General features: G+C 42.0%; 1 protein-coding gene across 1 annotated transcript in view; it reads right to left on the bottom strand.

Annotated features, from left to right (window-relative positions):
* LOC146394372 (heat shock transcription factor, Y-linked-like) overlaps nt 1–24,972 on the bottom strand; it is a 455,151-nt gene that overhangs the window by 39,741 nt on the left and 390,438 nt on the right. The window lies entirely within an intron of this gene.

Here is a 24,972-nt window from a genome sequence, read left to right as displayed (position 1 = left end):
CCAGGGAGTCTCCAGTTAGGTCTATGAAGAAGATGAAGGTTGGTATTTTGGAGGCAGCCTGAGGGGCTAGAGAGTGGTGTGCTATGGGCAGGTGAGTGGAGTTCCACATCTTAGGGAAACTGGGAGGAGGTCTGAGCCCACAGGAGAAGTAAGCACATTGTTGATTAGGTGAGTGGAGGACCACCAGAGGAATATCTTTCCCTGTGCACACCCAGATTCTCAGAGGACATGGCACACCTGGCACAGCCTATGGGTGCCCAGGTACCCCTCACAAGGGCAAAGGGTGATGGGACATCTCTTGTCCAGTCTAAGGTGGCCAAGCCACACTTGTGTAGGCTAACAGCAATGGGGTCCTAAGTGTAATGTGGTGTCTTTTGCATGGTCCACAGGCAGCAGGTGGAAAGCGGAGCAGTCACCTCAGACCCAGAAGTGACCAGGGCATGCCACCATTTGGGGTCCATGAACTGAGGCCCCCGCTTCCTCAGAGCATGGCACGTGGGAGGGCACTGCCATTGACCACCCTCAGGTTCCTGAGGATAGACACATCCTGCTGCTTCCACTGAAAAAGTAGAAGGAGAAATACAGAATGTCTCCAGAAAATAAAAGAAAAAGAGGACAGCATTACAAAACCCATTCTAAAAGCAATACTGAAAGCAGTCTTCTAAATAGAAACAGGAAGTAAAACGAAATAGGATGAAGGAAAACACAATTGGAAAAGAGTCACTTAAGACTATAAAGAGATTTAAAAAAATCTTTTGTAAAACTAATGATAAAGTCAAGAGGCAGCAGAAGGACAAACATGAAGTAGACTTTAACTCCTGACTCATGTCAATGGACAGAACCTCCAGACACAAACTCAATAAGCCAACAGAGATCCTAAAGAACACAATGGAAAAATTAGCCTTCATTGACATTTTAAAGACAATGCATTGTGAAAATAAGATTATGCATTCTTGTCAAGTGCACGTGAAACATCCTCAAGGATTGACCATATATTGGGGCACAAAATTAATTTAAGAATGTAGAAATTATTTTAAGTATCTTCTCTAAAAAATGATGTGAAACTAGAAATATACCAGAGGAAAAGAAATGAGAAAAATCTGACTATATGGAGGTGAAAAAATATGCTACTAAAAAAACTAATGGATGGGTCAATGGGAAATCCAAAGGGAAGTTTAAATATCCCTCAAGAGAAATTATACTGAAATCACAGCCTTTGAAAATCCATGGGATGCTGCAAATGCAGTTCTTAGAAGAAAGTTCATGGTGATACAGGCCTCCCTCAAAAGGAGAGAAAAATATCTCAAGTAAACAGGTTAAACCCAACACCTAAAAGAATTAGAAAAAGAAGTGAAAATAAAAACTAAAGTTGGCAGAGGGAAGGAAGCCATAAAGATCTTAGAGACACTCAATGGAATAAAGGGATTCGTCGAGAGAACAAAATAGGGAATCAGTAAAATAAAGATTCAAAAAAATAGAATAAATGAATAAAAAACCAGGAGCTGGGTCTTTGGAAGGGTACACAAAATTGACAAGCTTCTGGCCAGAATCACTAAGTAGAGGGGAGCAAGAACTGAAGTCCTCAACATAACTAATGAAAAACAAGACTTCATGACAGATCCTAAAGAAAACTACAACAAAAACAACAAAAACCTGACTATGAACAATTATTTGCCCACATATTTGACAACCTAGAAGAAATGGACAATTTTCTACAGCTATACAGCCTGCCAAAACTAAATCAAGAAGAACTGGATAAACAGAACAAACTGAACACAAGAAGTGAAGTTGAATGTGTCACAAAAACACTCCCCAGAAACAAAAGTCCAGGACCACATGGCTTCACACGCAAATTCTACCAAACATACAAAGGAGAATGTATACCCACCCTTCTTAAATTTTTCCAAAAGACGGAGGAAGAAGGAACACTCCCAAAGACATTCTATGAAGCCACAATCACCCTAATAGCAAACCCAGAAAAAGATACTACCAAAAAAGGAAAGTATAGGCCAATACCTTTGATGAATATAGATGCCCAAAGTGACTACAAAATTTTGGCCAACCAAATCCAGCAATATATTAAAAAAAGGACATACACCATGACCAAGGGGGATGCATCCCAAGTTCACAAGCAGGGTTCAACCTATGCAAATCAATTAATGTCATACACCACATTAACAAAAGATACATCAAAACCCACATGATCACCTCGGTAGATGCACAAAAAACAATGGACAAAGTCCAACATCCACTCATGATAAATACTCTTACCAAATTGGGTAGAGAGAGAACATTGCATAATAAAAGGATTTATGACAAAGCCACCACCAATATGATACTCAATAGAGAAAGCTGAAAGCCTCCACACAAAAATCTGGAACATGACACGGGTGCCCACTCTCACCACTTTTACTCAACATAGAATTGGAAGGGAGTTCCCATCCTGGCTTGGAATTGAATGAATCAGACTAGCATCCATGAGGATGCAGGTTTGATCCCTGGCCGCACTCAGTGTGTTAAGGATCCAGCATTGGCATGAGCTGTGGTGTAGGTTGCAGACATGGTTCAGATCCTGCAATGCTATGGCTGTGGTATAGGCCAGCATCTGCAGATGTGATTTAACTCCAAGCCTGGTAACCTCCATAGGCCAAGGGTGTGCCCCTAGAAAATGCCAAAAAAGAAAAAGCATTGGAAATCCTAGCCATCACCATCTGATTAAAAAAGAAAAGAAAAGAGGAAGAAAAGAGAAAAAATTACTGCCCATGCAGATGTCATGATAAAATACAATATATAGAAAACTTAAAGATGCCATGCAAAAACTACTGGGTGTTCAAAGTGTTCAATGAATTCAGCAAAGAAGCAGGATACAACATTAACTATCAGAAATGGGTTGCATTTCCACAGGCAAACCATGAAATTTTACAGAAGGAATGTAAAATACAATAGCTTTTTGAATCTCATGCCCCAAATAAATCCCTGCGAAAAAACCTGACCAAGGAGGTGAAAGACTTATAGGCTGAGAACTATAAAACATAACTTAAGTAAATTAAAGTGGAATCAAAGAAATAAAAAGATATTCCATGCTTCTAGAGCGCAAGAATCAGTATCATTAAAATGGCCACACCACCAAAAGCAGTCGACAAATTCAATGTAAACCCTATCAAATGACCTGTGCCATTTTTCACAGAACGCAAATCGCAATCCCAACATTTACATGGAACCATAAAGTACACAGAACTGCCAAAGCAATCCTCAGCTAAAAAAGAAAAACAAACAAACAAATAAACAAATAGGAGGAATACCTCTCCCAGACTTCAAGTAATATTACTAAGCTACAGGAATTAAGATAGTTTGATGCTGGTTCAAAAACACGTACAGATGAAGGAAGAGAACAGATGATGCAGAAATAAACCAAAACACCTCTGGTCAATTGATTTTTGACAAAGGGGGCAAGAATACAAATTGGGAAAATGATTATCTTTTCAGCAACTGATCCTGTGAAAACTGTTTAGTTGCAAGTAAATAAATGAACCTAGAACACAGACTCACACCATGCACAGGATTAAACTCAAAGTGGCTTAAAGACTTAAACCTGCATCAAGAAATCCACTGTATTACTGTATTCCTAGATTTGTCTCACAAGATGATGAAATAAATGCAGTAAATAAATAAACACAATAGGACCTAATCAAAATTACAAATTTCCAGAAAGAACTCCCAAGTTGGGTTACCCAGGGGAAGAGCCTCTTGTGTTCACTGCAGCCAAGTAGCCGCTCCAGCCCTTGGGGGGTGCCGCACTCCCATGGAATGGCTTTCCAGCACTACCAGACTCCTGCAGGTGCCCCTGCAGCCCAGAAAATGCTAGAACAAGTTGGCCAGGCTGTGAAAAGCTCTGCCTAATTCTTGGACAGTCCTTCCAACTTGGGCTGCCCTGGGGAAGAGCCTTGTGGGTTCACAGTGGCCCAGCTAGCTGCTCCAGACCTTGGAGGGTGCTCCTCTCCAATAGAACATCTGCCCAGCTGCAAGATTCCCCACAGCTCACAAAAGCTAGAACAAGATTGGCTGGGCCATGAAAAGATCTGCCTACTTTCTCAGACAGTTCTTCTGAGTCAGGCTGCCCTGGGGAAGAGCTTCTTCAGTTCTAAGTGACCCAGAGAGCTGACGCAGCCCTTGGGGGGTGTTGCACTCCTGCAGAACAACTGCCCAGCACCACCAGCACCCTGCAAGAGCCCCACAGCCCAAAAACACCAGAGAAAGCTCTGCCTGGCCGAGTGAAATCTGCTCCCACCGTGGTGTGGACCTCCCAGTCCTGTCTGCACTCAGGAAGTCCTCATTTGCTTCAGAGAGACCCTGTTAGCCCCACCAACACTCCAGAAAAGCCACATTGCCTCAAAGAAGACTGGCCAACAATGCTAGCCCTCAGGAAACATTCCATGGCAGTGACAAGGCAAACACTGACTGGCCACGGAGAGTACAACTCCACCAGGAAAAAGAAAACAACAAGCAAGATGAGAAGCTGAGAAATCAACCCCAGGGAAACCCACAGGAGAACTCACCTAAAGCAGTCAACAGGAAACAAGCCTCTGCAGCATGACAGACCTGGAGTTCAAAAGAGAAATAGTGAAAATACTGAAGGAAATAAGAGAAGATAGGAACAGTAATGCAGACACCCTCAGAAAGAAACTAGAAAATATAAGGAGGAACCAAGAATACCTAGAACATTCGTTTGAGAGATGCAAACTGAACTAAGGGCAGTAAAAACCAGAAGGAATAATGCAGAAGAACGAATCAGTGATGTGGAAGATAGAATAATGGTAATCACCCAATCAGGGCAGCAGACAGAAAACCAAATCAAAAAAAAAGGAAAGCAATATAAGATGCCTATGAGATTATATAGAGCAGGCCAATCTACACATAATAGGAATTGCACAAGGAGTAGAAAAAGATAAGGGAGTGGAAAATATATTTGAAGAAATTAACTATCCAGCAAGAATATCATTTAAAATAGAAGGGGAAATAAATTTTTCTTCCAACAAACAAAAGCTAAAAGAATACAGCAGTACAAAACCCAGGCTACAAGAAATACTGAAAGGGCTTCTCTAAACCAAAAGGAAAGGAAGGAAAGAAAGGGAGAAAAAAGAAAAAAAAGAGGAGGAAGAACTAGGATGGAGGAAACCACAACCAGAGAGAAGTCACTCAAATAAGCCACCATACAGTTTTAAACATGAACATGTTTAAAACATAACAATATTAAAAAGCAAAAATAAAAAGAGTCATCAAAATCAGAAAGTGTGGGCAAGGGATGTGAGGAAATAAAGAGACCCTTTGTTTCTCTTCTTAATTTTTTATGGTAATGAAGTGTTTGAACTAACAGGACCATCAGGCTAAAGCACACAATTATAGGAAGGGGTTAGCATATAAAAAAAAAACAGGGCAACCACAAGGCAAAACCAAACAGTGCATTCGCAAAAAATGAAAAAAAATAAAAAAACACTCAAGCAGATAATAACTGGAGACCATCCAACCAAAAAAGAAAGGAAGAATGGAGAACCGTATAATCAATTGAACATGAGGTTTAAAAAGGCAATAAATTACCATCTATCAATTATCACCTTAAATGTCAATGGACTGAATGCCCCAATCAAAAGACACAGAGTGGCTGAGTGGATAAAAAGGCAAAAACATTCAATATGCTGCCTACAAGAAACTCACCTTAGGGCAAAGGATACATACAGATTGGAAGTGAAATGGTGGGGGAAAATATCTCACGCCAATACACATGACAGAAAAGCAGGAGTTGCAACACTCATATCAGACCAAATAGACTTTAAAACAAAAGACATAAAGAAAGACAAAGAAGGACACTACGTAATGATTAAGGGATCCACCCAAGGAGAGGATGTTACTATCATCAACATATATGCCCCAAATATAGGAGCACCCAGATACATACAACAAATATTAACAGACATAAAGGAGATATTGATGGGAATACAATCATAGTAGGAGAACTTAACACCCCCCTCACATAAATGGACAGATCCTCTAGACAGAAAACCAATAAAGAACAGAGATCCTAAAGGAAACAATAGAAAAATTGGACTTAATTGATATCTTCAGGACACTACATCCAAAAAAATCAGAATACACATTCTTCTCAAGTTCACAGGGAACATTCTCAAGAATCAACCACATATTGGGACACAAAGCTAACCTCAACAAATTTAGGAGCATGGAAATTATTCCAAGTAACTTCTCTGACCAAATTGCCATGAAATTAGAAATCAACCATGGGAAGAGGAAAGAGAAAAAACCTACTACATTGAGACTAAACAACATGCTACTAAAAAACCAATGGGTCAATGAGGAAATCAAGAAGGAAATTAAAAAATACCTTGAGACAAATGATAATGAAGAAAGACACATCCTCTCAAAATTTATGGGATGCTGCAAAAGCAGGGCTCAGAGGGAAATTTATAGCAATACAGGCCTTTCTCAAAAAAGAAGAAAGAGCCCAAATTAACAACTTAACCCTCCACCTAAACGAGTTAGAAAAAGAACAAAAAAAACTAAAGTCAGCAGGAGGAAGGAAAGTATACAGATCCAAGAGGAATCAATAAAATCGAGATTCAAAAAAAATAGAGAAAATTAATAAAACCAAGAGCTGGTTCTTTGAAAAGGTAAGGAAAATTGACAATCCCTTGACCAGTCTCCCTAAAAAGAGGAGAGAAAGAAACCAAATAATCAAAATTAGAAATGAAAAAGGAGAAATCACAACAGATACAGCAGAAATACGAAAACCATAAGAGAATACTCTGAACAACTACATGCCAACAAATTCGACAATCTGGAAGAAATTGAGAACTGTCTAGAATCTTACAGCCTGCCATAATTGAATCAAGGAAAACAGACCAACTGAACAGACCACTCACTAGAAATGAAATTGAAGATGTCATAAAAACACTCCCTAAAAATTGCCCAGGACTAGATGGGTTCACAGGTGAATTCAGCCAAATACACAAAGGGGATCTGGTGCCCATACTCTTTAAACTCTTTCAAAAGGTTGAAGAAGAAGGAATACTCCCAAAGACATTCTATGATGCCACCATCACCCTCATTCCAAAAGCAGACAAAGATACCACTGAAAAACAAAACTATCGGCCAATATCTTGGATGAATATTGATGCAAAAATTCTCAACAAAAGCTGAGCCAACCGAATCCAACAACACATCAAAAAAATCATACACCATGCCAGGTAGGCTTCATCCCAGGTTCACGAGGATGATTCCACATAAACAAATGAATTAACGTCATACACCACATTAACAAAATCAAAAATCATATGATAATCTCAATGGATACAGAAAAAGCATTTGAAAAAGTCCAACATCCCTTCATGATCAAGGCCCTCACCAAAGTCTGTAGAGAGGGAACATTTCTGAACATGATCAAAACCATTTAGGACAAACCCACAGCAAATATCATACACAAGGGGGGAAAAATTGAAAGCCTTCTCATTCAAATCTGGAACAAGACAGGGATCCCCTCTCTCACCACTGCTATTCAAGATAGTGCAGGAAGTCCTAGCCACAGCAATTAGACAAACAGAAGACAAAAAAGCATCCACATGGGAAGAGAAGAGATAAAACTGTCACTGTATACAGATGATATGAGCCTATGCATAGAAAACCCTAAGGACTCAAAACAAAAATTACTTGAACTGATTAATATTCAGCAAATTAGGCAAAAAAAATTCAGCAAAGTAGCAGGCTATAAGATGAACATTCAGAAGTCAGCTGCATTTTTCTATACCAGCAATGAAATATTAGAAAAAGAATACCAAAATGCAGTACCTTTTCAAATTGCACCTCACAAAAACAAATACCTCGAAATACACCTAACCAAGGAGGTAAAGGATTATATGCTGAGAACTATAAAACTTTAATCAAAAAAATCAAAGAAGATGTAAGGAAACGGAAGGTAATCCACGTTCATAGAATGGAAAAAACAATATGGTAAAAATGGCCATGTTACCCAAACCAATCTACAGATTCAATGCAATCCCCAGCAGATTAAACATGACATTTTTCGCAGAACTAGAACAAACCATCAAAACGTTTATATGGATCCACAAAAGACCCAGAATTGCCAAAACAGTCCTGAGAAACAATACCCTAGCAGGAGGCATAACTCTTCCAGACTTCAAGCAATATTGCAAAGTCACAGTCATCAAAATACTGTGGTATTAGTATCAAAACAGACAGACAGACCCATGGAACAGAATAGAGAACCTGGAAATAAACCCTGACACCTATGGGCAATTCATCTTTGACAAGGGTGACAAGAACATCAAATGGGAAAAAGAAAGTCTATTCAGCAAGCATTGCTGGCAAAGCTGGACAGCTGCATGCAAATCAGTGAAACGAGAACACACCCTCACACCATGCACCAAAATAAACTCCAAATGGCTGACAGACTGAAATAGAAGACAGGACACCATCAAACTCCTAGAAGGGAATATAGGCAAAACACTCTCTGACATCAACCTCATGAATATTTTCTCAGCTCATTCTCCCAAGGCAACAGAAATAAGAGCAGAATTAACCCAAAGGGACCTAACCAAACTCTTTGTTTACTTCTTTATCGGCTGCTCCATGGGTTTAGAGTACAGGAAAAGTGATTTTACTCTCACCCTGAAACTTCCTGAGCCTGGTACTGAAATGAGGATCTTTACACCAGTTACTGTGTCATCACTCTCCTGGCCTCCTCTTTTCACCTTGCTAAGTTACCTCTTCGTTTGTAGAGTCCCCTTCCCATCCACAGTCTCTCTGCAAGTTAAACTGTACACATCTGGATAAATATAACTAAAGACAGAACCCATATGGAAGATGGCGGAATAGAAGGACTGGAGTTCAACTTATCTCCTAAAAACAACAAAGTTCACAACTAAAGACGGAGCATTCTTCACCCAAATGGGCTGGAAACCTTAAAAAAGACATCCTACTCCAGAAGAAAAAGAGGAGGCCACATCAAGAGGTAGGAGGGGCAATTTCACGATATAAATAACCCCATACCTCCCGGGGAGGGGGGAAGCTCCACAGACTGCAAACTAACCGGCCCACAGAGACTCACCTACAGGAGGGAGAGTTCTGAGCCCCACATCAAACTCTGCCATGTGGGGATCTGGCACGGGGAGAAAGAGCCCCTGGAGCATCTGGCATTGAAGGCCAGTGGGGCTTGTGTGCAGGAGCTCCACAGAACTGCGGGAAACAGAGACCCCATTCTTCAAAGGCGCACACAAACTTCCACATGCACTGGGTCTCAGGGCAAAGCAGAGTCCCCATGGGAGTCTGGGTCAACATTGACCACAGTCCTTGGAGGACATCCTGGGAAATCAGGGGTGAACATGGCTTATTGTGAGGGAAGGACATTGAAAGCAAAGCTCTTGGGAATATTCAGCAGCCACACGTTTCTCTGGAGGTGGCCATTTGGGGAAAATGCCAGGCCCCACCAGTCAGTCAGCTGCTGAGAGGCCCCAGGACAAACAACAACCCAGGTGGGATCACAGCCCTGCCCCTCAGGAAACAGCCTACCTAAAGACCCCTCAGGCACACAGCTGCCTCTAATCCCATCCAGAGACTAAGCCCCACACACCGGAGGGAGTAGAATCGGCTCCAACTACCAGGGGGCAGGCATCAGCCCCTTCCATCAGAAAGCCTACAGCAAGCACCCAAACTGACTCCAGCCACAGGGGGGCAGACATAGAAGAAAGAGAGGCTACAACTCTGTTATCTGTAAGAAGGTCACCACACCAAAAACCTATAAACATGAAAAGACAGAGAACTATAACTCAGATGAGGGAGAAAGGGAAAACCCCAGAAAATCAGCTAGGCCATGAGGAGAATCTCAGCCTCCAGGAAAAAGACTTTAGACAGTTGATGCTGGAGATGATGCAAGACATTGGAAATAAACTGGAGGTCAAGATGGATAACTTACAGGAACCACTGCCCAAAGAGATGCAAGATATAAATCTTAAACAAGAAGAGATGCAAAATACAACGCCTGAAATAAAAAAATTCACTCGAAGCAGCTAACAGCAGAATCCTGGAGGCGAAGAATGAATAAGAGAGGTGGAGGACAGATTATTGGAAATTACGGATGTAGAACAGAAAAGAGAAAAAAGATTGAAAACAAACGAAGAGAGTCTCAGAGAACTCTGGGACAACATTAGAGGCACCAACATCCCTATTAGAGGGGTGCCAGAAGGAGAAGAGAGAGAGAAGGCGACAGAAAAAAGTATTCCAAGAGGCAATAGCCAAAACCTCTGCTAACATGGGGAAGGAATCGCTCACTCAAATCCAGGAAGCACAACGAGTACCATATAAAATAAACCCAAGGAGGCACACCCCAAGACACATATCAATCAAACTGACCCAAATTAAAGACAAACAGAAAATCTTGACAGCAGCTAGGGAAAAGAAACAAATAACATACAGGGAAACCCAACAAGGGTGTCGGCAGAGTTTTCAACAGAAACTCTGCAGGCCCAGAAGGGAGTGGCACGATAGACTTAACATGATGAAAGGAAAAATCCATCAACCAAGACTGCTCTACCCATCAAGGCTCTCGTTCAGATTTGAAGGAGAAGGCAAAACCTTCACAGATAAGCCAAAGCTGAGAGAATTCAGCGACACGAAACCAGCCTTACAACAAACACTAGAGGAAATTCTATAGGCGGAAAAGAACAAGAGAAGACGGGAAGAGAAAAGAGCAGCAAAAACAAATCCATAGTAATAAATAAAAAGGCAATAAGAACATACATATCAATAATCACCTATAATGTGAATGGACTAAATCCCCCAACCAAAAGACGTAGACGGGCTGAATGGATACAAAAACAAGACCCGTACATATGCTGTCTTCAAGAGACCCATAGGGACACATACAAATTGAAAGGGAGAGGATGGAAGAAACTATTTCATGCAAACAGGGATCAACAGAAAGCTGGAGGAGCAAGACTCATATCAGACTTTAAAATGAAGAATACTTTCAGGGACAAAGAAGGCCAATTACATAATGACCAAAGGATCAATCCATGAAGATGATATAACAATTTTAAATATCTATGCATCCAACGCAGGTTCACCACTATATATAACGCAACCGCTAACAACCTTAAAAGGACAAATTGACAATAACACAATCATCGTGGGGGACTTGAACACCCCCCTTACAGCAATGCACAGATCAACCAGACAGAAAATCAATAAGGAAACACAGGCCCTGAATGAAGCATTAGAACAGAGGGACTTCATAGTTATTTGTAGGACATTCCATCCAAAAGCAACGGAATACACATTCTTCTCAAGTGCACATGGAACAGTCTCCAAGATGGATCACATCCTGGGCTACAAATCCAACCTCGGTAACTTCAAGAAAATCGAAATCACATCAAGCATCTTTTCCAACAACAACGCTATACGGCCGGAAATCAAGAACAAGCAAAAAACTGCAAAAAACGAAAACACATGGAGGCGAAACAACATGCTACTCAACAAGCAATGGATCACTGAAGCAATCGAAGAGGAAATAAAAAATTACCTGGCAGCAAATGACAACAAGATACAACACTCCAAAACCCTTGGGATGCAGCAAAAGCCGTTCTAAGAGGAAAGTTTATATCCAAACAAGCCCACCTCAGGAAACAAGGAAAAGCTCAAATAAACAAGATAGCTCTACATCTGAAGCAGCTAGAGCAAGAAGAACAGACAAGACCTAAAGTTAGTAGAGGGAAGGAAATCATAAAGAGCAGAGCAGAAATCAATGACATAGAAACAAAGAAACCCATCGAAAAGATGAATGAAACGAAAAGCTGGCTCTTTGAAAAGATCAACAAAATTGATATACCCCTAGCCAGACTTATCAAGCAAAAAAAAGAGAGGACTCAAATCAATCAAATTAGAAATGAAAAAGGAGAAGTAACACGGACATCACAGAAATACAAAGGATCCTAAGAGAATACTATCTGCAACTATATGCCAATAAAATGGAAAAACTAGAAGAAATGGGCAAATTCTTACATAAGTACGATCTTCCTAGACGAAACCAAGATGAAGTAGAAAAGACAATTGGACCAATCGCAAGAACTGAAATTGAAACGGTGATTTAAAAACTTCCAACCAACAAAAGTCCAGGGCCAGATGGCTTCACAGGCGAATTCTATCAAACATTTAGAGAAGAGCTAACACCTCTCCTTCTGAATCTATTTCCAAAAATTCCAGAAGAAGGGATACTCCCACACTCATTCTATCAGGCCACTATCATCCTGATACCACAACCAGACAAAGAAACCACAAAAAAAGACAACTACACGCCAATTTCACTGATGAACATCAATGCAAAATTCCTCCACAACATACTAGCAAACCGCATCCAACAATACATTCAAAGGATTGGACATCATGATCAAGTGGGATTTATCCCAGGGATGCAAGGGCTCCTCAATATCCTCAAATCCATCAGGTGATACACCACATTCACAAACGGAAGAAGAAAATCATATGATCCTCCCAATAGATGTCGAAATAAAGCCTTTGACAAAATCCAACACCCATTTCTGATAAAAAACCCTTCAGAAAGTGGGCATAACAGGAACCTACCTCAACATGATAAAGGCCATATATGACAAACCCACAGCAAACATCATTCTCAATGGCGAAAAGTTGCAAGAATTCCCGTGGAGATCAGGAACAAGACAAGGATGTCCGCTCTCACCACTACTCTTCAACATTGTTCTGGAAGGCCTAGCCAGAGCCATCAGAGAAGTAAAAGAAAGAAAAGGAATCCAAATTGGAAAGGAAGAAGTGAAACTTTCCCTATTTGCAGATGACATGATACTATACCTAGAGAATCCTCAAGACTCTACCAGAAAACTGTTAGAGCTCATCCACCAAATTGGCAAAGTCGCAGGATACAAAATTAATACACAGAAATCAATGGCCTTTCTATACACGAACAATGAAAGAGCAGAAAGAGAAATTAGGGAAGCAATCCCGTTTACCATTGTATCCAAAAAAATACCTAGGAGTAAACCTACCTAAAGGGACAAAAGACCTGTACTCCGAAAACTATAAGCCACTGATGAAAGAAATCAAAGATGACACCAATAGATGGAAAGATATACCATGCTCATGGATTGGAAGAGTTAATATTATCAAAATGACTATACTACCCAAGGCAATCTACAGATTCAATGCAATCCCTATCAAATCACCAAGGACAGTTTTCACAGAACACGAACAAAATGTTTTAAAGTTTCTTTGGAAGCACAAAAGACCCACACTAGCCAAAGACATCCTGAAAAAGAAAAATGGAGCTGGAGGAATCAGGCTCCCGGACTTCAGACTCTACTACAAAGCAACAATCATCAAACGGCATAGTACTGTCACAAAGACAGAAACAGAGATCACTGGAACAGGGGAGAAAGCCCAGAGGTAAACCCACACACCTACAGCCAACTCATCTATGACAAAGGAGGCAAGAATATACAATGGAGAAAGGACAGCTGGTTCCGTAAGTGGTGCTGGGAAAACTGGACAGCCACATGGAAAAGGATGAAATGACAACACTCCCTAACACCATACACAAAAATGAACTCCACATGGATGAAAGACGCAGATATAAGACCAGACACTATCAGACTCCTGGAGGAAAACATAGGCCAAACACTCTGATATAAACGGTAGCAACATCTTCTCGGATCCACCTCTCACAGTATTGACAACACAAACAAAAAGGTACAAATGGGACCTAATCAAACTTCAACGCTTCTGCACAGCAAAGGAAACCCTAAACAAAACAAAAAAGACAACCCACAGAATGGGAGAAAATCTTTGGAAGTGAAGGGACTGACAAGGCATTCATGCCCAAAATTTATAAACACCTTCTGCAGCTCCACACCCACAAAACGAACAACCCCATCGAAAAACGGGAAGAAGATCTAAACCGACAGTTCTCCAAAGAAGACATACAGATGGCCAAGAAACACATGAAAGGATGTTCAACATCACTCATTAGTAGAGAGATGCAAATCGAAACCACTCTGAGGTACTACCTTACACCAGCCAGAATGGCCATCATCCAAAATCTACAAACAATCAGTGCTGGAGAGGGTGTGGTGAAAAAGGAACCCTAGTACACTGTTGGTGGGATTGTCAATTGGTGCAACCATTGTGGGAAGCAGTATGGAGAGTGCTCAGAAAACTAAACCTAGAACTCCCATTAGATCCAGCAATCCCACTCCTGGGCATCTACCTAAAAAAGCCATGACTCGCAAAGACATATGCACTCCAATGTTCATTGCAGCACTATTTTCAATAGCCAAGACATGGAAACAACCTAAATGTCCATCAACAGAGAAGTGGATCAAGAAGATGTGGTACATATACACAACGGAATATTACTCAGCCTTTAAAAGGAGCAAAATACTGGCATTTTTTTGCAACATGGATGGACCTAGAAACGATCATGCTAAGTGAAGTCAGCCATACAATGAGACACCAACAACAAATGCTTTCACTGATCTGTGGAATCTGAAAAAAGGATAGACTGAACTTCTCTGCAGAAGAGATGCTGACTCACAGACATTGAAAAAAATTGTGGTTTCTGGAGGAGACAGTTTGGTGGGTGGTGGGATGTGCTTGGGCTTTGGGATGGAAATCCTGTGGATTCAGATTGTTATGATCATTATACAACTACAGATGTGATAAATTCCTTTGAGAAATATATGTGTGTGTGTATGTGTACACACATATATATAATTAAAGACAATATTACCATCCAATTTAGTCGAGCATCTCATGACTAAGAGGAAGGAAAGCACTGTGCATCAATGCTAAATAGTAAAGAGATGCACAGCCCAAACTAAATCTCATTCGTTATACAGGTAAGTTCATACAACGTATTATAGGCATCTTTTCAAGATAAAACTTTGCACTCTCTCCTATGGTTGTGATTCAAGGTACAGTTTGCAATTTGGAGCTCAGAGACACCTGAATTAGGCTGTCTTCCCCTGATAGCCCCAAAGGTGACTTCTTTCATATATGATCCAGCCATTCTAGCACCCCAAAATTCTCAGCCACGGTTTAATGAGACATTTTAAATTCTTAACATGAACTCCTATGTTTTTCACATATACATAATATTTTATCAGCCAATCCCCCACAAAATCTGCATGTGTAAATCTAAGGGCATGTCCTGTGAAGAAAATAGACACTAACATTCTCCAAAAAAAAAAAAAATCAGGAGAAATCACTGTCAAATTTCATGAAACTACATTTCGTGGAGTGTCTATCTTCATGAAATGTTTAATGAAAGGAAAATTTACGACCATTTGTTAATACAAAGCATTCTGACTTAAGAACTGCATTACACTAAGACATAGTGCCAAACTAGACACTCTTTCTAGTTGTGAAAATATTCCGTCCTTAAATGTGATAAATATGGAAAGCATCATGTATTTTTGACACATATTAAATATTTACCAAAGCTGGAATGGGAAACCACTCACAACATTTTTGTAACACTTCTTTCAGCCATGAAGCCACAGAAATTCTTACCAAACATAAGGTCTCTTTGTGCAAAGGAGCAGCTTGTTATCCCATATTAAGACCATTTCATAAAATCTAGGTCCTATTTTATGTTGCTACTCCTTTGTTTCTGGACTCCTACACAATAATATTCAGAAAACCAGATCAATGCACCCAAACTGCTGAGACCCTTATATTTTCCAAATAAGAACCAACTCTCTGGAACAATGATGGCCCTGACTACCTTTTAGCTTTGTAAGTTCCACCGCACACCATACCTTGGCAAATTCTCACCCTCTCCACCTACCCCTCCATGACCCTATCTTGGAACAGTCTCACCCTTTCCTCATATGCATCTTTTATAGCCTGAGGCTAAGCCTGACACTGGTTACCTCAGCCACAAGCCCCTAGGAAACCTGCAACCCCATAATGCCAGGAAGGCCTAGCCTTCTCACACATCCCCTGGCCATTTCCTGGTCACAAAACCTATGGGAAACCTCAATGCTCCTGACTCTATGCCCTTGTTATTTCCTCACCAAAACCCCTCAGCCTATTTCCTGTTCTAACAAAAGAAAAAAAAAAAGACTACGATTCCATGTAATCTTGGATTATATCCTTTGGCTCTTTCAACAATGGCAAGTTTCCTCTTACACTCATATAAGTCGTTTTTCTTATAAACTCTCTTGTTATGACTTATCTCCTACTTGTTGGATTTCCTTAATGGTATGGGCCTTACATAAACGCAAAATCTCTACTTCATGAATGCTTAGCATATATTGATAGACATACCAACAAGAATCATAGTTGCTGTGCTAATATGACTATGAAAATGTGAGGTTCCCAGCAGCGTGGAGACAGACCCCCATTGAGCCCATATATGGCTGTTCAACTTGGAGACCTGCTATGGACGACCTCTCCCAGAATTGGATGCTCAGTTTGAGCAGCAAGAACCAACGGACTGAGGAAAACACCTGGAGGCATGTGTTAACTTCTATAGTGATGAACTGCTATCTGTCATGGGACTTGACCCCCTACTCCTCCCTTGACCTTCCCCTCCACTTTCTTAATTGTTCCCATCAAAGTTCCTGCCATGAACTCCCACCACAGATTCCTGCCACAGATCTTTTATAAGCCTAGCCCCTCCTCACAGTCAAGGCTGGTGCCCTCCTGAGCCATTAATAAATCTCTCCTGTTTATCAAATGCCCTTGCCCACTCCTCCCTCAGCAAACTTCACATATGGTGCTAAACCTCAAGCGGGCATGATACGAGACTGGGAATCAGATCAGTGGTGCCCCAAACTCCTGGGTTTGAAAGCCAGAGAGCAGCAGGCAGGGGCAGCTGTTCCTCGCTTAACCTCTGGAACCCACCCAGGTTTGGGTCCCTGATCCAGGCACCTCTGCACCAGTCCTCTCCTGCTCAGCCAGGCAGGAACCCCTAACGGGGAATTCCACCTTTCCATGACTGATTCTGCATCCAGCACTTACCTTCTTATAATTGGATGAGAAAATATCACTTTTCTGGGTCTCCTGTCAGCATGGCTCTTGGGCCCCAGTTCCTCTGGCACATCAGAGTACAACCTTCTGCAACAAAGCATCACACTAGGTCTGTAGAATGCATAGACACTTGGCCCCATCCCTCTCATCTGGGGACACCCACATCAGTGCAAAATCTCTCTCTGTCCCTCAGCGTCCACTATCCAGACTTTAGAGACACTCAGCCTAAGAAGTGGCACTCTCTAAGGTGGCCCCTTCCTTACCCCACATCCCCTCTTAGTCCTCATCATGGCGAAGAAGCCCTCCACTCCTCCACAGAACACACCGCTTGGTTGCCTCTTATGGAATTTAGGTATTCCTAAGAAGAAATGTTAGGTCCAAGCATCTTTCCTTCTTCTGTAACTCCGTGTGCACAGGATAAACATTAGCTAATGGCTCTCAATGCTCCCAAAATGCCACTTTCAATTTTTTTCTATAGTGATGTTGTATTTGTTTTTCCATTATAGCTGGTTCACCGTGTTCTGTTCATGTTCTGCTTCATCACTGTACAGAGTGGTGTGCCCCTTCCACATACATGTATGCATTCTTTTTTCTCCCTTTATCATGCTCCACCCTGAGGGACCAGACAGGTTTGCTAGGGCTACACAGCAAGATCCCATTGCTAATCCAATCCAAAGGCACTAGAAGGCATCTATTAACCCCAAGCACCCCATCCATCCCACTCCCTCCCTCTCCCTCTCCCCCTTGGCAACCACAAGTCCACATTCAATGTAAATAGCTCGAGTGACCTCAATAACATTTGTCACTGTAATGACGAGTGGCATGAAAGGCGCTGTGTCTTTACTCTCAGCCCACAGGCCTCCCTCTGTTCTCCCTGTTTCACATTTCAAATTCTTCTCCATCATTCATGTCATATTCCCTCTCATTCTGACAGCTCCTGCTTTGATCCTGCAGACCATTATTCTCCACAATACAAATCTCTCCATGCCTCCAGCTCTCCCCCAACACAAAATCCTCCACTCCCCTACCCAAGCTGTCCTCAGCTTCTCCCCATCCTAACCCAGATACTGATCCCTCTTTCTCTCCTCCTCATACACAGTTCTGTACCCAGCTTCCTCCTTCTCCAAACACCTCCCAACCAGCTCCTTTGGTCCCTTGAGGGGGAGTTGCCAGCACTGCAGGGATTGTCCAGGTCCATGTCCCTATTTCCATGTCCAACCCCTCCCACTTAAATTGAAAAACAAAAAGATGAGACTCCTTCTCTTCTGATCCCTCCATCTACATTAAGGAATTTGAACAAATCACTCAGTGCCCTGACCTTACCTGCCATGGTGTTGATGTCACCTTATCCTTCCTCCTCGACCTTGCGGAAAAGGAAAGGGTCTGGTTAGCCACTCAGGCCCACACAGATGACCTCTGCTGGCAAAACAAGAACCAAAGAGTGCGGGCGGTAGCAGTCCCAAGACAGGATCCAAACTGGGACTCTCCAGTCGGTTCCCAGGCCTTCAGACACCAGAGTCACATGGTAACTTGTCTCATAGGAGGACTATGTGAAGCAGGTCTTAACTAAAAAAAGAAGAAGAAATTAGACAGAGCCCACATGAAAAACCTGCTTTCCTTCCTTATTAACAGAGGCACTTCAAAAAGATACATAGTTAGACCTTTCCCATTTGGAGGGAATCTTTCCTTCCACACTCCCTTCATCTCTCAGTCTGTCCCTGACATAAGGCACAGATTACAAAAGTTGGAGGATGGCCCTCAAACCCCTCAGCAGGATGTCCTCACCCTCACCTTCAAGGTCTTTAATAATCAGCATAAAGAGGCTGAACGCCAACACTTAAAAAGAGATCAGGCTAAATACAAAATTCAGACAACTGCCATTCAGGGCTCCCCCAAATATCAGCTCTCTCCCCTGGACAATGGCTCTAAGGCACTCCAGGCCCATGCTGCAGGTGTGATAAGAGAGGCCACTGGAAACCTCTCAGGGGAGGGCCACACCCCTCCCTGCAGAGAGACCAGAATCCTTGGACCTCAACAGGCCAAGCCACCTTGGCAGGATCACAGAAGTCTGAGGGTGCCCTGGAAACCCCTGGATCCTGGACCCACAACTACTACTCGGGTGAAGCACCAGGTAACTCTGCTAGTTGTAGGTAAGCTGGTATCCTTTCTTATCAACACAGGGGCCACTTACTCAGCACAACCTCAATTAACAGGTCACAAACACCCTCTCAAGTCTCTATTGTGCATGTTGGTGGTCTCATCTCCAAACCCTTACCAAAATCCTTTCCAAACTGCACCCCATCAGGGACACCCTTTAGCTGTTCTTTCCTGATATTAACCAAGTGCCCAGCCCCAACTCTTGGCAGAGATATTTTATCTAATTTCAGAGCCTCCCTCAGACTTCTCACTCCTGTCTCTCTTTCCAAGCCCTCTCTCCTCCCCCTTGCTCATCTAGAACATGATAAGCTACCTCTCCCAGCCTCTGTTCTTTTGCCCTGGGTGTGGGATACCTCCACCCATTCCATAGCTCAGCAGCTTGCTCCTGTTCAAACTGAGCTAAAAGACCAGTCCGCAAACCTCTGCCAACCTCAATACAGGCCCCTGACCGAAGTCACTAATGGAATCGTAGGCATAACCAGGGTCCATGTCCCCTTCCCATGTCTGACCCATACACTAAACTAATCCAGACCCGGGGACCAGTGAAGGGCATGCCATTCTTTCAGTCCCTTTTATCAGCCAGCCTTCCCCTGACAGACACATCTACACATATTAGGACAGGGCCCACAAACTCCATGCCTAGACTAATTGACAGGGCCTTTAAGACTCAGGGAAGAGGCTCCTCAGTTCTGAGGGAAAAGTTTTCTGCCCTCAAGGAAACAAAGTCATCCCAAGAGAAATTTGCCTGTGTCCTTGAAATGCAGGTGTTCTGCCTGGACATCTGGAAGCCTTAGCTCCACCATCTTTCTGAAATAGAAATTTCAGGAATAGGGGTACATTTTGCAAGTTGAATTCTCAGGGTCAAGGAGAAATCGTATGTCTTTTGTTCTAAACATTATTAAAAGATGTTTAGCCACCTAGACAAGTGACCTTGATTTGTTCCATCTGTCAGGGACCCAGTTTGAAGCCAGTGTCTCTTGTAGCTGATGGGTTTCACACAGGTGTACCTTATTCATGGCTGAGACTTTGGAATGGGAAAACTGAGCTTCCTGTTTTGTATGTATCATTGTTTGTGTTGTGCATGTGTGGCCTTGCCAAAATTACTTCATCAAAAAGCTCTACTTAATTGGCTTGAAGGAAATTAACTCTTATATGAACTCTCAAAATACCTAAGGTATGGTAATTTTAGATTCACATGAACTGGAAAATATTCCGTGTTAAATTAACATCTGATATTAAAGTTAAAGTAGGTTGATCTAACTTAAATGGGCATGTCTTCAGAGTCATTGGCAGAAGCTTTTCTTATTGCACCTAGGTTTGATAAAAGTCAAATCGGATGCTGAGGCTTCAGTTACTAAGAAGGGACAGCAACATCACTTAAGACTATTATCGGTGTTTTGGTGCTATGCTGTGATGTTCTGTACCAGGAAACACATACTTTTAGAAGTGATAAAAAGTCCACCCAGACAATTAGACATTGTGTTTTCAGTAAAGAAGGGAGGAGGAATGGAATTGCATTCTATTAAGGGAACAGAAAGTAAGTCTGTCGTGTAGCTTGTTATTTTGAATGGAAAGGTAGCAGACAGAATAATATGGATACAGAAAGTGATGGAAGATTTCTGCCAAGTGGAAACTAGACAGGATTTTCAAATTGGTCGGGACTGACTGGGAGTTTAAAGCTAAAAAATAAACTAACTTTAAAGGTAAGCTCATGTAAAAATTGAATTAGGTTTCTGTCTCTCTGCTAAAAGAAAGGTTTCTGAACCTTCTTAACCTTACCTTGTTCATACTCTTGATAACAGGTTACATGAATTGATTGGCCTTTAGTTTGTATTTGCTTTTGAAATCCTTTGTTACTTTGGTTGATTGACTAGGTAATGTTTTACAATAAAGTGAGATTCTACTTGGCCAGGTGTTTAAAATTTGCATTCTCTCTCTCGCTCTGCGTGTGTGTGTATTTGCAAATTTCCTAAGTGTAAATTAGAGTATTACAGGGGAGAAATTGTCTGATGAAAGGTATGAACCCAATCTATAAAGATATAGCTCACAACTTACTCCCTCCTTCTCAGACATTTGCCATCCTGATGACCTTGTAGCATGGGAAAAGTGTGCCCCTAAATCAGAGGAGGGAAGATAGGTAAGCAACAGCTGTGAATTCAAGAGCCATGACTGTGGGAAATCCAAGAGGCAGCTTGGTTCTTCCTGGCTCCCCAGAAAACCCATTAATGAAAAGAAATGCTTTGAAAATATGTTCTCCATTTGGGGTATTCCTTCTACAGTTTTGGGTTGACAATATCTGGTGAAAATGAGGATCATTTTAGAGACAATCTTGTGACTCATACTCTAGTTCTGTGTTTTGAGGTTAGGGTTCACTTTCTAAAACTCACTTCCCAAATAGTTCTTTGAGGCTGTGTTACAATATTTCAATGTTTAAGGGGGGTACAAAGAACATAGTCTCAGCATGGGAAGCTGAGTGCTGCAATCTGTCTCTGCGAGAATATCGGATGCCCCACGATAACCAGGGGGTTATACATTCTGGGAAAGTATCATTTAAGTGGTTGTCTCCAGCCTAGATGGAAGGTCTCTTGTCGGGAATACTTAAGTACCATATGCACAAGCAAAGTGAATAAAATACCTCTGAAAATCTCTAGTTCCCTCTTAAGAAGGACATCCACATTGCACGGGTCTACAGAGAGAACTACTGACATCAAACTCACCCTAAAACAAGGCCCTAATAACAAAAACACCAATGCCTGGACAAAAAGAAGTCACCATCAGAAGGAGACCACTATCCCAAGATTGCCCCCCCCCCCATGACCACATGGTCATTTGTTGACCTTCTCATCTACGTTGGCGGGTTTCTCCCCTCCAAGGCTCTTCTCAGTGATGTTCCTAGGTGGGATCCCCTCATCTGTCCAACTAATACCTGCTCTCACAAGGGCACAATTATGTTTCCTTCAACTGTTACTCAAGCTCAATCAGCAGGTAAGACTTTAGCCAAGTGACATAACTCTCCTGGGCTACATTAATCGAAATTTAAAGGCTCCCTTGTGTTGGGAATGTTTAAACTATCTAGGGATAACCAGCCTAAGAACACTGGGGAGTACAGCTGAGTGGACAAGCCAGAATGAAATTTCCTTTAAAGAGAAGGAACAGACTAATCCAGCTGAACAGCGATAAAACAGGGCTGTTTTGTGTGAAGCTTTTCAATTTTCATTTATGACTTTATGAATACTGCTTTCCACATAATTTTTAAGAGACCACAAATATTTTCTTATATTTTTCCACTCCTTATCAGAATAGGTTAATTTGTTTTTATTGCCACCAATATATTGTTATATTTTCTACTGCACAGCATGGTGAGCCAGGTACACAGACATGTTTATATTATTTTCTCATATTATCATGCTCCATCACAAGTGAGGAGACATAGTTCCCAGGGCTACACAGCAGGATCTCACTGCTTATCCATTCCGAAGGCAAGAGACTACCTCAATGAACCCCAAGCTCCCACTCAATCCCACTCCGTCCCAGTCCCCTCCCCCTGGAAACCACAAGTCTATTCTCAAAATCCATGTTTTTCTCTTCTGTGGAAAGCTTCACTTGTGCTCTAAAATAGACACCAGATATAAGTGTTATCATGTGGTGTTTTTCTTTCTCTTTCTGACTTCCTTCTCTCAGCATGAGAGTCTCTAGGTTTATGTTTTATTCACTGTCTCCACAAAATTGCTGTCTCTTGCATTTCCAGAAGTGTAACTGAGTCACTGAAAATGATATATAGTTCCATATGAGATCAGTGGTCTCTAGATATGGGAACATGCAACAAGAGGGAATATTTTCCTGGACCATAATAGACGAGGAAGATGGGTGGTCCAGAGACTTTTGGCTACTCCTAGTATGGCTTTGTCCAGGACTAGCACATTTAATGGCCTATCTGTGACATCATTGCCAGACCTAGCAATGTTCATTGCTGGCACTGTGAGATGAAATGGTCATGAAATGCCTCCCCAAACTATGGTCAAATATACGACCATGGGGGAGTATGGCCAACTGTGACCTCAAGTTAGCACTTGCCTAGAGGCTCTCCGTGCAGGAATACTTGAGGCACAGCAGCTGTTGACGTGCAGCACCTGCTGAGCAGAGCTCAGGGAGGCGACCAGGGGTGAGGCACAGGCCTTCAGACCGATTTCAGTTGAGGATCTCTATGGGCCCAAATTCTTGCATCTTCTCTCATCTAGAAATACAGAGATCATTGACCATGGCAACTGCATGGGCCAATAGGGAGAAAAGGCAGAATGGAGTAGCTGTGGGTCAGACATCCAAGGAGGACTAGGAAATCTTATGGAAGTAATTTTAGGCAAGCCTTTGTATTGCCAAGAACTTAGGTTTTATGTGCCCTGTCAGACGTGATGACACCAGCTGTTCTCAAAGCAGCATCAGCTGGCAGCAGCAACCTTATATTTTCATGGTCTTCTCTTATAGCAACAGAAAGGAGACAACATGTGTTATGACCAATAGTTCCTGTGATTTATGTGTTAATACCGCATCACCTGTTAAAACCTACTCAGATGAAGCTACACTCCTTCAACAATACTGGTATCAACCCATGTTTAATCTTATTTTTCCTTTCTTCCCATCCTCTATGGTAGCATATACCATGTCCATCCACAAGTACTCCTCACCCCAGGCCAGCAGGAAGCAGAGAGAGAAGAGCAGACATTCATCCCTATCCCATATAATGGAAGGCTTGAATGAGAGGATCCCAGGAGGATGGAGACAGACCGCCATACACCCCAACTATTGCTGCTCACCTGAGAGACTTGCTGTGGACACCCCTCCCAGAATGTGGATGTGCAAGTTGGGCAGCAAGAAACGAGGACTTGTGGGAAGCAACTGCCTGCACAGACTAACTGCCTACAAGGATTAACTGTGCTCTGTCATGGGACTTGAGTCCCTACACCTCCCTTGACCTTCCCTTTCTTCTCCATTTTCCCTGCCACAAGGTCCCACCGTGGACTCCAACCACAGACTCCTACCACAGATGCTTTATAAGCCTAACACCTCCTTGCAGTCAAGGCTGATGCCGTCGTGGGCTCTGCCCAGCCCCCTCAGAGACCCTAAAAATCCCTCTTGTGTACTATTTGGCCTTGTGCATTCTTCCCTCAGCAACCTAACGGAAAATGTTTGGAATATTGTTTAACACGCAGAGTACTTGCGTAGGATACACAGAAAACTCGATATAATAAAATAAGTGATACCAGATCACTGTCAGTTTTTAACAATGTGAAAACATTATGGGATAAGTTTTAGAGTGTTCAGTTCAATGGCATATATAATCTTCAGAATGTGGTACACCCATCAATTCCTCAGTTCTCATTGTATCAATCCGCAATGAAATCTCATAACCTTTGGATGGTACTTCCCCACATTTCCTCTCCTAACATAAGCAACTATCAATTTTTTTTGTCTCTATGGCTATATATATTTTGCTTGGTGCCCAGGGCCCTTCCATGTCTTGGTTAGTGATAAAGGTCATGGTTTGTTTTGTTTTGTTTTGTTTTTGATTGTGTATTTGTTTCTTTTTTTCTTTTCTTTTTGTCTTTTTATTTTTTGGACTGTACCTGGGGCATGCAGAAGTTCCCAGGCCAGGGATTGAACCCATAGCACAGCAGAGATCAGAACACTTTTGTAACAAGCTAACCATCAGAGAACACTGGCTATGCATTTTCTGAA

This window comes from Sus scrofa, chromosome Y, assembly GCF_054392235.1.
Source record: "Sus scrofa isolate SSC_HxYL_T2T_F1_AM1 chromosome Y, Sscrofa_HxYL_maternal_Yorkshire_Landrace_v2.0, whole genome shotgun sequence".
In the NCBI taxonomy this organism is placed as follows: domain Eukaryota; kingdom Metazoa; phylum Chordata; class Mammalia; order Artiodactyla; family Suidae; genus Sus; species Sus scrofa.
Note: the sequence above shows the minus strand (reverse complement) of the source record. Positions and strands in the feature narration are given on the sequence as shown.